This window comes from Mercenaria mercenaria, chromosome 1, assembly GCF_021730395.1.
Source record: "Mercenaria mercenaria strain notata chromosome 1, MADL_Memer_1, whole genome shotgun sequence".
Lineage (NCBI taxonomy): Eukaryota > Metazoa > Mollusca > Bivalvia > Venerida > Veneridae > Mercenaria > Mercenaria mercenaria.
Window position 1 is genome coordinate 57,349,872 of NC_069361.1, and position 16,458 is coordinate 57,366,329.

General features: G+C 37.5%; 1 long non-coding RNA gene across 1 annotated transcript; it reads left to right on the top strand.

Moving 5' to 3' along the window:
• Positions 1–727: 727 nt before the first annotated feature.
• Positions 728–4,380, top strand: LOC128558688 (uncharacterized). Its single transcript, XR_008371845.1, has 3 exons — positions 728–3,128; positions 3,426–3,548; positions 4,132–4,380. It is a non-coding gene; the product is annotated as an uncharacterized LOC128558688 (long non-coding RNA).
• Positions 4,381–16,458: the final 12,078 nt, after the last annotated feature.

Below are 16,458 nucleotides of genomic sequence, written 5' to 3' on the forward strand. Positions count from 1 at the left end.
TATTTCCAGGAAACGTTAGGCTATTAAAATAACTACAGAAAATTTCGAAATACCAATATAGTTTCTGACTTTATACCGAAATAACTGTCTAGCTAGTAAATGTCAGCTGTAAATCGGGAGCCAAATGGGCATTATTTTACTCGTGGAATGATTGTTACATAAAATAGGACACTTTTCATGCTAATATTTGCATGTTTTCGAGTTGTTTATGTGAAAACGAAAGTAGGGTGTTTATTCTGCGGACCGCTTTCTGAAATGCGGCAATATGAGTTTACCTGACTTGCATTTCACTGCATACTATTCAACACCCCTTTTTCTTTTCGTTTTCTTGAAGGAAATGTATGGATATCTTGTGGAAAATAGGTCTACGACGGAGTGAAAATCTAGAAACTGTAACAAAATTGTTCTTAAGTAGCTGAATTTTATATGAAATTTTTTATTGGTTTAGGCCAGAGTTCTTTGATTTTTCGTTACTCAGACCCGCCGACCCTATTTTCCGTCATTTTCGAAAAAAATAAAAATTGAAATTTCAAAAAATTTCAAAATTATTTTCGGGCGATGATCGATGTTTTGCTGCATTCTGACGACGACGACAACGTCGATATTAGTCAGTGCATTATCCGTCAGTGTCATATAGGCGCAATTTCCGCTCAAATGGAAGCGTCTCCCGTACGTAAACAAAAACTTGAATGAAATTTAAGATTGTCTTTGAACGATTTATGCGCGATGGAAAAGCGGAATATTTGGTTTGTGATCTAGTATATAGACAATAAAACAACGAAAAACAAGTTCTGTAAAGGTTACGGTCAGTAACGGTGTCTCAAAATGTTAGAAAAACATAGATTTACCCGACGTAAATAACAACGGCAACATTTAATGCGAATTTGACATGCCTTTGGCAGTTATATATTTACATGAGGATGACGTATAGGAGCAACAAAGTGCTGCCAAAGGAGTCATCCGTTTTAGATTTGGGTGGGGGAGAGGGGGGTTAACCAGGAGGGAAAGGTGCCCAGGCCTGTGATTTGGAGCAAAAACAGCTCGGTGTTTGGGCAAAGGGGAATAAAAAAAACCTTATGTAAAGTCAGTTTTTGGGGATAACTGCATAATTTAAAAGATATTTTCTGAGGGAAGGACCCTATTATGAGGAGATAAAACCCTGTGATATGCTTATGAAGACATATACATATATATTACAAGTTGCCTGATTGGAGGTATTTATCTATATATTCCATTGCATACAAATCCTTTTCAGGGACCTCCCGTCCCTAGATTTGCCGCCTAATGCCACTCTTTGCCACTTCTTTCCATGGTAAAAGGGTGGCACTTGGTGGAAATAGCTGGCATTAGCTGGCGTTTGGTGTACAATTCAACTCTTTTTTCCAGCAAGTGGTAAATTTGCCACTAAAAGCCACTTTATTTTGGTGACATTAGGTGTAAATTTGAACATAGTTTTTCTTTATGGTGGCAGAAAGGTGGAAATTGGTGGAAAGTAGAACATAGTTTTTTTTCATGGTGTAAACTGAGCGGCGTTTAGTGGAAAATAGGGACTTAGAAAATTTTCTTGGTGGCAAATAGGTGAAAAAAAAACTTAGAAATTTTTGTGATGTTTGATTTAGAAGCAAACTGTAAGACATTGGATTACCCTTGGCAAAATCTTTACATGGACTTGGGTTGGAATCAAGGTGTAATGGACACTAAATGTCAAACTTCAGGCCTAACTGACACGGACCCTGACTTTGCTAAAACCCCACATTGACAACAGCTCATAGAACACAAAAATGCCCCCCTTAATGCATTCATTAACTGTACAAGAAACAGAAATCATCTGTTCACTGTGCACTGGACGTCTCATGTACTGACCTCAAATCAATAATTATGGATCATTTACCAGTCATAAGTGACTTCTGTATCAAATGTGATCTTAGACCAAAGCATTCTCTAGTTATTGGGCAAAAAAAGTTCTAGTGTTCTGGGTCAATGTGACCTAGACCTTTGATCAACTGACCTCAAAATCAATAGGGGTCGTCTGCTGGTCATGATCAATGTCCCTATTTATTTTCATGATCATAGGTCTAAGAGTTCTCAAATAAACATCCGGAAACAGCTTAACTGTTTCAGCTCACTGTGACCTTGAGCTTTGACCTACTGAACTCATAATCTATCTCATAGGGGATATCTGCTAGTTTTGATCAACCTTCCCATTCACTTTCATGATCCTAAGCCCAAGAGCACTAGAGTTAAAATCTGGAAACTGTTTAACTGTTCAAGGTCACTGTGACCTTGACCTTTGACCTACTGGCCTCCAAGTCAACAGGGGTTACTGCTGGTCATGACGAACCTCCATATAAAGTTTCATGATCTTAGGCCCAAGTGTTCTTGAGTTACCATCCGGAAACCGATTGTTCTACATACCAAACGACCAACAGACTGACAGACGGACTGACCGACATCAGCAAAACAGTATCACGTACCCAGGCTCCTTCAAAGGGTTTCGTTAAAATGAGAATAAGTCTACGCTGACTCCAGCTGGACAAAAATAATATTCAGAGTGGTGTATTATACAGAAAATTTGAATTTTGGTTATTTTGTGAGACAGAATATTTATTAATATTATATTCAATGTAAATATTAATAAGTCACTTTTTCAATCAACAATTCTGAAATACAGAAAATGGTGGAAAATAGGTGGCAACTAGTGGAAATTGGCTGTACTGGCTGAATCTGAAAAGATCATTTTCGAATGTGTCTGCAGTGTATTATTTCTGCATGAGTGAAAGTTGGTTAAAGATAAGATTAATGATAGATCAAGTTACAAGCTCCCACACTAATGTATAGAAACAACCCCAGGTGGAATTTGGGTCAGTTAAGATATATACATGCAGGCAAACATCAGGTCAGATGCAAAGAAATAGTTCTTGCCTTTTCTCTTCATTGATTGAAAAAAAAAAGAAGTGTATATAAAAAGGATGTTTTTACAATAGTTTTCAACTTAAGTATCTGACACCTTCTTTAGCTGACCAAAAAAGTGTATGTGTGGAATCAATTTATCTGTGTAGTAATACCAAAATTTGAAATCTGGCATTTGATGAGTCAGTCAGGGAGAAAATGGAAACACATTGTGAGAGGTAACAATATTATACTGTTTTTTTTTTGTTTTTTTTTTAAATTATTACTGTCTTTGACATTGTCTTATACTTACTCTTAACAAATACTTGAATTTGAAACAACATTTACAAAACTGCTTGAAATTAAAATCAACCAATCTCCTTTTAGGAAGCTTGGCAGATGGATTATTAATCCAAGATATATTTTTTGGTATATAGCTCAATTATGTTTATAACACTGCTGGTAAAATTGTATCAATGTAATTATTTACACTGTTGATTAGCACTTAGGATACAATATGCAACTTTTCATACCAGGAACCTTCTGTGAAAAAATGCAACTTTGTGACATGATCTGCCTGCCTGGCTGTATAATTATACCTGAGCAGCATACAGCTTATTACTGCATAAAAGAAACATATCAAGATAATTCTGAATCAGGTAAATATTTTATGTTTTTACAAAAGCTTATGTTTAAATAACCCTTAAATTTTAAAGAAATACATCAATTAATAGAATTTCCTGGCATATTATATGATAAATTAATTAATAAATTTGATGAAAAACCCAAGTGCCATTATTATCTTTTGTCAAAGGTAGAGGGATATTATTTTTGGTGTTGTCCTTTCTATTTCATTTGTCCATCAGATTAATTGAAAATGCTTGTAATTGGAAAAATATTATAGCAGCTTTGTCTATAGAATCACAAAACCTCATGTAATTATTATAAGCTTATTAACACTGCTCAATTATTTACCTTGATTTGGTAAAAAATAGGGATTTCTCCTGTATTAATTGAATAGAAAGTTTTCTACAAAGTAGATTTTGATGAAACTTCTTACAGTTTTAATAAAGATGTGGCATATCATTTGACATAGATTAAGTTTGTAGAGTTTGTTGTTATGTCAGTTAGTTCAGTCTTTTGATTTCATATTTCCGAGAGGAAATTTACAATTTTCTGCAAAATTATTAAAGAATGTTAGAAAAATATATTTATTAATAGATATATGGTTTGCTGTTACAGATTGTGTGCTGGGAAAATGGCCTTGCATCCAAAGGAGTGAAATTTGGAGAGTCATTTGCCATCAACTTAAGCCATCCTGGAATATGAAAAAATGAGATTGCATCGACAGCATCCTGATCCTCGTGTTCAGATCTTTTGTGATTTCTTGTGAAGGGTCTTTGATTTTTGCATTAAAATAAAAAAACATATTAATATAATTTGATTTTTGCTTACTACTGATTTTTTTTCAGATTTAGCAGGTGCAGCCAATTTCCACTAATTGCCATCTATTGCCAGCTATTTGGTGGCATTTAGTGGAAAATAGGACTGCCACCATAGTGGCGTTTGCTGAAATTTTGTCCACTTACTGTCACCTATTGGAGATTGGTGGAAATAAGTGGCGTTAAGTGGAAAATAGATTTTACACCATAATGGTGGCATTTTAGTGGTATTTTGTCTAAATACTCCACTTACTGCCACCATGAAGGTGGCTATTGGTGGAATTAAGTGGCAAACAAATTTTCCACCATAATGGTGGCATAATGGTGTAAAACTGTCTAAATACTCCACTTATTGCCACCTAAAGGTGTACACAAGTGGAAAAAGGTGGAATTTAGTGGAAAACAGGTTTGCCACTGTCCTGTTCATTTTTTCACCATTTTGGTGGCATTTTAGGTGGCATTTTGGTGGAAAATTGTCTAAATACTCCACCATTGAAAAGGGTGGCATTATAGTGGCAAATCTAGGGACGGGTGTTTTTCTAGCTACTTATGCTTTCAGTCATTTTCTGGCCATCAAATATAAAATAAAGAGTGGCCCGACTTTGAATCATTTGCCCCTGACCACTGTGGGATCGAGCCCCACTCAGGTCATCATGTGAAAAAGATATCCAGCTGGCTGACGGAAAGTAGACCATTCTACCCAGATGCCAATTCTTGCCTGAGATGATGCCCAGAGGAGTACCTGGGGTCTTCCAGCACCATTTAAGTCTGGAAAGTCACCATATGACCTATAAAATTGTGTCAGTGTGACTTATAACACAACAAATAAATATTAAAATGTATTAAATAAAGATCTTGGTCAGAAAAGTTTATGAATTAAAAATAAAAGTATGCACATGTTAAAAATGAAACCAGCCGATCAGACCATTGAAAATTGCCATTCAATCATCAATTTAATACCCGCCGGAGATGTTATGACCAAGGGCAAATAGTACCCATGCCCAAAGAGTGATTTTGTTAAAGTTTTTGAAATCATCAATTTTATGTTCAAGATAATAAAAAAGTTAAACACAGAATGGTAATTTTCTTTGTATTACATGTTAAATGCGTATTAAAGTAGTGTTAAAATCCTTTCAGGCAACACATTTGAAGTGATCACTTATCGTCTGTTGTTTTAGTAATTTTACTGCCTTTTTATTTTTATTTTTTTCCCTCCTCCTATCAACATTTTTCTGCCCAAAATCCGAGTAACAAAAAATAAAAAAACTCTGGCCTTATAACCTATATGCCACCATAATGGATGGATATTTAAAGCATAACAAAGGTTTGGTCCCTTTTATTTTACAATACTATAAAGTCAATTTATTACAGTATCATGGGGGCATTTAGTTTTTGCCCTTCTGTTTCTCTGTTCTTCCATTTGTCTGTTTGTCTAGTTTCGGCCAAATTTATGTCCCGATACTTTTTGAAAGTGCCTGCGGCACCTCAAAGGGGCTGCGGCATCGTCGAAATGCCTGCGGCACTTTTCAAAAATTGGCATAACGTTCAAATTCGGAATTTTCTGGACACGTTTTATGTTTTAGCAGATCACATGTCATTTATAAATACAATTTACGACAGCGGAGATGATATCGTTTGGGTCAGCGAAAAGAAATGAGTCTAAACAGTCACTGATGTGAAAAAATCACGTTTCATTCCCAACTTATTTGTCCTTACGTTTCTAGGAAATTGATCATTTGCCTCAAATTTTAGCATGGATATGTAGATAAGATACATCTACACCCTGCTACATTCCCAGATTTTTTAAAAAATGCTTCATGCAGTAACAAAATGACAAAAATCACTCACCGATCTCGCTCGTTTTGTAAACATTGACGAAGTACCTGCGGTACAGGAAGCGAAGTGCCTTCAATCCTCGTCGGCACAGGCGGTACTGCAGGCACTGTTCAGTACCCGTGTAGTATCTTTTATCAGAGTGACGTAAAACGCTTCATTAATATTACTAAATTGGCTCAAAATAGCTTATACGTTCACACTTATTAAATAGTCTGTATAGATTATCCGGATCGTGAAGCATTACTTCTAGAGCTTTGTACAGAAATTAGCTATTTCGTAACAAATATTTTCGTCATCATGTGCAGGCGTGTCACTCATTTTGTCCGCACATAATAATAACAGTGTCCGACAAATCCATTGCCCGGAGCCCGTGGGCTACCAGAAATTTTCTTCGGGCTACCAAAAAAATCCTGACGTAAGCCCGCCAGGCAACCATAAATTTAAAGCTTTAGTAGCCCGGTCATTGTATATTTTATAAAATCAACATCTGGTCGTTTCCTTGATTATAGTTTGCAATAAACAACAACTGACCATGTGTAATGATTATCCGGTCGTAATTAATCCTGCCCATGATCTAGCTGCAGAAACAGTTTCCGCCTACGTGTATCAAATATGTAAAGCCAGGGCTTTTCCCACCTGTCTCACAGGCCCAATAAAAATTCCCTATCCATTTTCTCCAGTTTGAAGCAAACAGTTCCCAATCCAAAGAAAAAAATCCCAACTTATATCCAGTTTTGATTGTTTTGTTCGCTAATGAAATAAAAAAAAATACTGGAAAAACCAGTTTGTTCCTATTTTTAGCAACATGACCGTCTGCACCTTGGTAAAAATTAAAGACATGATTCTGCCTGAAAATTGTATGTTTTGTACATAAAAACATCTCAAAACACATAAATACCGGTACATTACCATTTATTGAATAAAGCAAAGAAAACGTGTTGACAGATAGTTTTTACATAATTAAAATCAAATGTCACATATTTTCGCGACCCGATTTTTCCCCTCGAATGCACACACACTCTGCTGTTTGGAAAATGCAGTTGTTATTGGCGTGGAAACTTACTGAGTGTAAACAAAAGTTTGAACTTGACAAAGTAGTAGTTATTTTTTGCAAGGTCTGTCTAGAACTTGAAGATACTTAAGATTTTTAATGCATCTGAATGCTTACCATAAAACTTGAAAATAAAGTTTTAAACTAATATGATTAATTTTGACAATTCACCATGTGAAGAAATTCCAAATTTGACCAGGGGCCGTTTTCCAAAAAACCTAGATTAATATGACGGGAATGTGTCTGCGGAACTGGAAACAAACACACTGGTTTATTTTGATGTTTTTAAATTTTTAAACAAACGTTAAATTCAGACCCCTTTGATTCTCACATCTCAGAAAGTCAGGTTCGGATAGAACAAGTTTATACTTTCGGGGTTTAAATTTTCGGCAACAACAAACAAGAGGACCATGATGGTCCTGAATCGCTCACCTATCCCCACATGACCCAGTGTTAAACTGAGTATGACGTCGTTATTTCTATTATTTGACAAAGTGACCTAGTTTTTCAGCACATGTGACCTAGATATCATCAAAATAAAAATTCTGACCAATTTTCATGAAGATCCATTGAAAAATATGGCCTCTAGAGAGGTCACAAGGTTTTTCTATTATTTGACCTAATGACCTAGTTTTTGAAGGCACGTGACCCACTTTTAAACTTGACCTAGATATCATCAAGGTGAACATTCTCACCAATTTTCATGAAGATCTCGTGAAAAATATGGCCTCTTAAAGGTCACAAGGTTTTTCTATTTTTCGACCTACTGACCTAGTTTTTGACGGCACATGACCCAGTTACGAACCTGACTTAGATATCATCAAGCTGAACAGTCTCACCAATTTTCATGAAGATCTCATGAAAAATATGGCCTCTAGAGAGGTCACAAGGTTTTTGAGTCGGCTAAAGGCTGAAAGCCTTTTGACGAGTCCTTGCTGTTCAGCGATTCTCTAAATGGACCGAATAACACGTGAAGGGATGTAGTTCCATTAGATTTCCCAAACTTCAAACAGTTCACTGCATGAATGAAGTTAAGTTGTGTAAATCCCCTGTGCTATGACCAATATACGATGTAATCTGTCATATTTATGACTTGTAATTGTGCAATACTCGAATGTAACTCATTAAGCATAAATGTGCATTTTAAGAATTGCGCAGGCTTACAAAGCTTGGATAACATCCAGCGAAAGACAAAAAATAGTTCCACAGGGCTCCAGATAAGATGCGTATTAGCGTGAATTACGTATAGAAATAATGCAAATACGCATGTCTAATAATTTCTAAGCGTATAAAAACGTTATAAAATTACAGAAACGCACACAATGCTTTTTTAAAAACAAAATCTGAATCGTCTGGATGCGTTAGGTAACATAGCCGATCAGCCTTAATTCTCCCACATTGAACGTAAACACGCATCGTATGATTTCTATAAACTTTGCGTGAGTTGAATTTTGCAGTCAGTAAACGGATAAATTATCGGAAGAAGAAGCTCTTACTGGTTTGTTTAGTTACTACTGATATTAAAAATGATTTTAATTCTTATTTTCGAGAAATAAACAAATCGGCGAAACATTAAATTGTATTTTCTTGTAGTTTTTGAAATCGAAAGTAGATCGTCTATGTTTGGCTGCTTTCACGAAACGAAACAACTTTTTTATGAAAAGATTTAAATAAGAGGTAATTTAACCGTAAACTTCAATGTCAGATACTGCCAATTGCTGCTAAATGTCTTCGTATCATCACAATTTGTAAAATATATTGTTGAAACTGGAGAAAAGTGTAATCGTATCCGGATATAATATTTTGGGTAAATATCGAGCTGTGTTATGAAATTTTAAGAAAAAAAACCTAAAAACAAACTGAAACTGGTAGACTGTACTGTCAGTACATCAATCATTAGCCGACTCAGGCCCTTCAGGCCTTTGATTCTATTTTTAGACCTACTGACCTAGTTTTTGACCCCACGTGACCCAGTTTCGAACCTGACCTAGATATCATCAAGATGAACCTTCTGACCAATATTCATGAAGATCTCATGAAAAATATGGCCTCTAGAGAGGTCACAAGGTTATTCTATTTTTAGATCTACTGACCTAGTTTTTAACCCCACGTGACCCAGTTTCGAACTTGATCTAGATATCATCAAGGTAAACATTCTGACCAATTTTCATGAAGATCCATTGAAAAATATGGCCTCTAGAGAGGTCACAAGGTTTTTCTATTTTTAGACCTACTGACCTAGTTTTTGACCCCACGTGACCCAGTTTCGAACCTGACCTAGATATCATCAAGATGAACCTTCTGACCAATATTCATGAAGATCTCATGAAAAATATGGCCTCTAGAGAGGTCACAAGGTTTTTCTATTTTTAGATCTACTGACCTAGTTTTTAACCCCACGTGACCCAGTTTCGAACTTGATCTAGATATCATCAAGGTGAACATTCTGACCAATTTTCATGAAGATCCATTGAGAAATATGGCCTCTAGAGAGGTCACAAGGTTTTTCTATTTTTAGACCTACTGACCTAGTTTTTGATCCCACATGACCCAGTATCGAACTTAACTTCGATATCATCAAGGTGAACATTCTGACCAATATTCATGAAGATCTCATGAAAAATATGGCCTCTAGAGAGGTCACAAGGTTTTTCTATTTTTAGATCTACTGACCCAGTTTCGAACTTGACCTAGATATCATCAAGCTGAACATTCTGACCAATTTTCATGAAGATCCATTGAGAAATATGGCCTCTAGAGAGGTCACAAGGTTTTTCTATTTTTAGACCTAATGACCTAGTTTTTGAAATCACGTGACCCAGTTTCAAACTTGACCTAGATATCATCAAGGTGAACATTCTGACCAATATTCATGAAGATCTCATGAAAAATATGGCCTCTAGAGAGGTCACAAGGTTTTTCTATTTTTAGACCTACTGACCTAGTTTTTGACCCCACGTGACCCAGTTTCGAACTTGACCTAGATATTATCAAGGTGAACATTCTGACAAATATTCATGAAGATCTCATGCAAAATATGGCCTCTAGAGAGGTCACAAGGTTTTTCTATTTTTAGACCTACTGACCTAGTTTTTGACCCCACGTGACCCAGTTTCTAACTTGACCTAGATATCATCAAGGTAAACATTCTGACCAATTTTCATGAAGATCTTGTGAAATATATGGCCTCTAGAGAGGTCACAAGGTTTTTCTATTTTTAGACCTACTGACCTAGTTTTTGACGGCACGTGACCCAGTTTCGAACTTGACCTAGATATCATCAAGGTGAACATTCTGACCAATTTTCATAAAGATCCCATGAAAAATGTGACCTCTAGAGTGGTCACAAGCAAAAGTTTACGGACGCACGGACGGACGACGGACGCCGCGCGATCACAAAAACTCACCTTGTCACTTTGTGACAGGTGAGCTAAAAATGCTGGGCTACCAGAAAAAAATTCTGGTAGCCCTATGGGCTACCAGTAAGATTATAAATTTGTTGGACACTGAATAATTATTACATGTGAATGTGTTAGGAACCTGAGACGTCAGAACTCGTAACCGCCCAAGGCGCAGGTGCCCTCAGGACGAATATTTCTACCCGGTTTGTAAACGCATGATTTATTTTGCATACCATATACTGTAACAAATATGCATTTTATTATGACAGATTATTTTTTGCATGCCGTACTTTACAAATGATAGGAGAAAAAAGCAAATATAAAAGACTTTATTTGCAGCACTCTTTCTTATAGTAGGGTATGTATGCAGTGCGGGAAATTTACGTCCATAAACTGAAGTGACGTCATGACGTTTCAGTGAAGCACAATAACAAAGTTCCACTTTAGTTTATCGTTTCTAGCGTAATGGTATGTTCTTTCCGTAAAATAACGTTTTTGGACCGAGAAATATACTCTCAAGGTACCTGATATTTCTTAGTTCACATAAACAATACCATATATAATCAATGCATAAAGCGCTAGTTGTCATTAACAGAACAAGAGCCATCTGGCACGGGTTTTGCCGGCATGGGTAAAATCAACGGAAACGTCGGTCTGGTGTGCAAGAAATATTTTTCCATATTGACGTTCCAGTTTCATATCGGGTGCGTGTCGTCAGTTGTGACGTCACTTTCATAGATTCATGAATGTCGCCCTGTTTTTAAGTTCTTTAACCACGACATTTTCAGTTCAACTCGAGCTAAAAAACAAAATTTATATTGTTGATATAATGAATAATACACGTGTAGTAATAATAAAAAGATTATAATAATTAGATTTGCATCGAGAAATATGCATTCATTCTTCATAAAGTCGCGCAGTATTTCTGCTGTAGAAGCGTGCATATTTCTCGATACCAATCTAATATAAATATACCCTACAATTACATGCTCACTTTATGTTGCTTCGTTGCGTATGTGCTTCAAAAAGATCTGTTTGCAGACTTAATTATAATTAAGGTGTGCGCATGCAATAGTATAAGTCAACTCTGTGCCTGCGTACATTTTGCTTTCATTGGACTAAGATATCTTGGGGAAACCGTTAAATGGAAAATCGGATAGAAAATACTACACACTTTGAACAAAATCTGATTTTCAGTCACATTAAGACTTGCTGGTATATTTTACTCGAATATAAGTAATGTGTTTAGCCGCAAGACTTCGATGAGTGTCACAGTAACGCTTGCCTATGTCATGTTTAGAGTTAGTAACTTTATCGGTTAGAGTGAGGAACAGGATATTAAATAAATATTGTCTGTTTATGATAAAGCAATTGCAGAAAATATATTTCTAAGATTAAAACCGACATTGCCTTCAATTGATTATTGACTGTCTGTAAGTATTGTTTTTGAAAACATGTAGTATATTTTTTATTCTGAAAAATAACAAAATTTTCTCAAGTAACAGACGACTGTTTTTTAAAATCTAAATGTTTTAATCCACTTATACGATTACTTTTAAAACCTGAATACATATTCATGCAAAGACACAAGAAAATATATTCAAAGTAATTATTATATATGAAAAGTATATAAGCCGCGTGATATTGAGCGATACCGTAACCAGACATTGTTGAGATACGTCACATGATATCGTAGAGACATGACTTACGCTGGAACGTAGTTCTCCCGGAGTGATATTTTTACTTGATTTAGATTAGAATATTTGTCTTACAGAAATCTAAGTCAAATTTGAAACCGAGTCATCATAGGTCAAAATATGGGTCATTTGAGCATTTGTTATCAGATTAGACCTGGACCCCAGGTCACCAAGGTCCAAGCTAGATCCAGAATTTCATAAACATTCAGACTGGGTATCTAAAGATTTGTCATAAAAAAAACCCATGTATAGAAAAACTACTGACAGCGATTACAATTATAGCTCTGACTCACCTGAGAACTGGAAAAATTGTATGCAGTCAGGAAAGTTTTGATTGGCCTTCTTTGCATAAATCTGTAATAGTCTACAATCACACCTTCATCAATTACAGTTCATTGGTAACAGATATTTGGTATTAATATTTCCTTCACTTTGACCATGTGACCTAGCTTTTTATTGTGTAATTCAAACAGAATTGTTGCAAGAAAACTGCATAAATTATATAAATAGAATTTTAGTACTACAGAATGAGGAACAAATGTTTAGATGGATGAAAATACTGATGTTACAATGGGACTCTAATATAGCCACCTCACATAAATTTTACAAGAGGGTCATGACAGGCCCACCGATGTGTGGATACGCCATGATGCCCATGAACAGATCCCAAGTTATTGGACAAATAGCTCTACTGCCTTGTAGATAACTGGGGACAGTCAAAGGCTAGGGGAGTAAACCCCTACAGGAAATCGTTAGTAGATCTCGTGAGGCAGCTGTTTGTCAAACCCTGGAAGATTTCTGGCAGCTCCTGCAGTCAATATGGTCCCAGATGTACTGGTTTCTCCTTTCCTCTGGCCATTTGAGGCAGAGAGGGGGATTCTGATCCTTGGGTAACTCTTCCTCTCCACACATGTCCAGGCTTTGTGCCCTGGAGAGAAAACTCCAGCTACGTTTTCAGTGTAGAACCAACCAGTTTTAAGCCCTAGCTGAACAGGCATACAGCCAGGTGCAAGGAGTAATTCCCAATGGTGGAGGAAGTTTTCTAACTTCATTGGATAGCTACCGCCCGCCATAAACTGAGCAGCCCTCAGCCAATTAGGTGTTGTCCCGCCACTAGCCTACTGCTCACTGAGTGCGTGGGGCTTAGGATAAACTCCAAGTGGACAGTAACTGTCACACCAAAGAATATGAAAACAACAAAGAAAGCGGCACTTGGGAACGGGTGCTTGAATATATGTACCATGACAACTGCCTTAACGTTTGATCTCCTGACCATCTCTGACCTCAGAAAGACAGCCATCATTGACAATGAGCTAGTATGCCTGAAAGTTTACATAGCTGTACTGCAATAGACTTGACTTGCTGAGTCTGGTAGCTTGAAGGAATCAAGATTATCCATTCTTCTGGCAGGGTAAGGAGGAAGAGGAAATGCGTGAACACAGAGTTGGCTTTGTAGTCGGGAACACACTGCTAGACAAGGTTCAGGCAGGCTGCTCAGCTACCGAACGCTTCATAAGCCTGCAAGTTAACAGCACCAGCAGACCCATCAATCTGTTTTGTGTGTATGTCCCAACTCTCATGGCCTCTGACAACACCAAGGATGAGTTTTACAACCAGCTGGACACCCTCATCAAAAGCGTCCAACAACAGGAAGAGGTGATCATGTTGGGCGATTTCAATACTCGTGTAGGAAATGACAATGATCCTTGGCCAAACTGCCTAGGCTGTTTTGGAGAAGTGAAGTGCAATGAAGACGTTTCTTAGTGCTGTATTTGTATCACGAGCTTTGTGTGACTAACTCCTACTTCAGTACCAAGAAACAGCACAGGGTATCATGGCGTCATCAAAGGTCTAAACACTGGCATCAGCTGGACTTAACACTAGTCTTTTTCTCATTACCAGAAGCTTTCACAGTGTAGATTGTGACTCAGACCATTCCCTAATGTCTGCTCTAGCATCAACATACAACCCAAAAGTTTCTATAGGACAAAGCAGGAAGGAAAGCCTAGAATCGATGTTAGCAAAGACAAAAGTGCCACACTTGTCATCTGAATTTGTCAGCCTTCTTGACTCCTCCCTTGTTACAGACTATGACCAAGCCTTTACCCAACAATGGAATAACTTGAGGAATGCAACATACGATGTAGCCATTACCATCTTTGGCAAGAAAACTGGATCCAAACAGAATAAATGGTTTGACCACAAAATCGATAAACTCACCCCTCTGATTGATACCAAACCCTCTGCCTTACAAGCCCCAAGGACAAGCCATCCAAAGCAACACCCAGGTCTTTTACGATTTACTAGGAATGATGTCTAGATAGAAATCCAGACTTGTGTTAACGACTACTGGTCTGACCTCTGCAACACAATCTAGCAATCCACAGACACTGGAACCATGTAGGACGACATCAAAAAAGCAGTCTGACCAGGCGTGAAGAAAATAGCAAACCTCAAATCCAAGATTGGTGTGATTATCACCTACAAGGCCAAACAACTTGACAGATGGGTAGAACACTACTCTGAGCTGTACTTCAGCAAACAACTTGACAGATGAGTGGAACACTACTCTGAGCTGCACTCCAGCAAACAACTTGACAGATGAGTGGAACACTACTCAGAGCTGTACTCCAGCGAACAACTCGGCAGATGAGTGGAACACTACTCTGAGCTGCACTCCAGCAAACAACTTGACAGATGAGTGGAACACTACTCTGAGCTGTACTCCAGCAAACAACTCGAAAGATGAGTGGAACACTACTCTGAGCTGCACTCCAGAGAAAACATCGTTCAACAGTAAGCCACTGATGCTATTGACCAACTGCCCATGGTGTCAGAACTTAACAATGAACATCCAGTGGAGCAACTTGCCAAAGCTATTGACCAGTTGCCATCAGGAAAGGCCAGCCAGTCATAAAGAGTGGAAAGCCCAGCTTGCTATAACACTATATTGACTCCTACTTCAGTGCTGGAGAGAAGGTGCAGTTCCCCAAGTCATGATGAGAGATGCTAACATTGTAACTCTGTACAAGAACAATGAGATGTGGAACCAAAATTTGTAGTCCTGTTTGGCGCCATATAACCTTTACTGTGTTGATGCGCCGTAAAACCCAAATAAATAAATAAATAAATAAATAAACTACAAGAACAAGGGTGACCACAACTATCGAGGCATCTCACTGGTCAACATTGTCTGTTTGCTCATACTTACCCTAACTAGACTACAGCAACTGGCGGAGGGATATATCCAGAGTTTCAATGTGGTTTCTGTGCCAAGAGGTCTATAATGAGTAGACATGACATTCTAGACATGATATTCTCCCTTACAAACTCCAGGAGAAATATCGCGAACAGAACCAAAACCTTTACTGACTTAACAAATGGCGTTCGACTTTGTGAGTAGAGATGGCCTCTTCAAAATGCTTCCAAAGACTAGCTATCCTCCAAAGTTACTCAGCATAGTAATCTCTTTTCATGGAATGATGAGTACTGTCCAGTAAAGATTGGAGTCAAACAAGGCTGTCTACTAGCTGGAACACTCTTTGGAATCTTCTTTGCCCTTCTCCTCAACACACTTTTGGTACATCCACAGCCGTTGTTTACCTCCATTCCAGATCTGAATGCTGTCTACCTTTTCAGGTTCAAAGCCAAGACAAAGATCAGAAAGGTCCTCATTAGAGATATACTCTTTGCAGACAATGCTGCAGTAGCTTCACATCAACACGAAGGGCTACAAAGGCTAATGAACAGGTTCTCAGAAGCATGTGATCTTTTTTGACTCACCATCAGTCAAAAGAAAACCCAAATTGAGTAAAGACAGGACAGAAAATCCTAGAATCAGCATCAACCGAGAAGAACTATGTAAGTAGTCCACCAATTCAGGAATCTAGGCTCTACCACCTCCAATACGCTTTCACTTAATGTAGAAATCAACAAAGGAATCGGCAAAGCATCTGCAACCCTCTCAAAGCTCACCAAAAGAGACTGGAAAAACAAACACCTTACAACAACAAAGAAAATGAAGGTCTATAAAGCCTGTCTCACCAATACCCTTTTCTATGGCAGTGAATCCTGGACAAAGCATGCAGCACAAGAAAGCTCCTGATTTTCGATCTTCGTTATCTGCGCAGAGTACTTTTCAT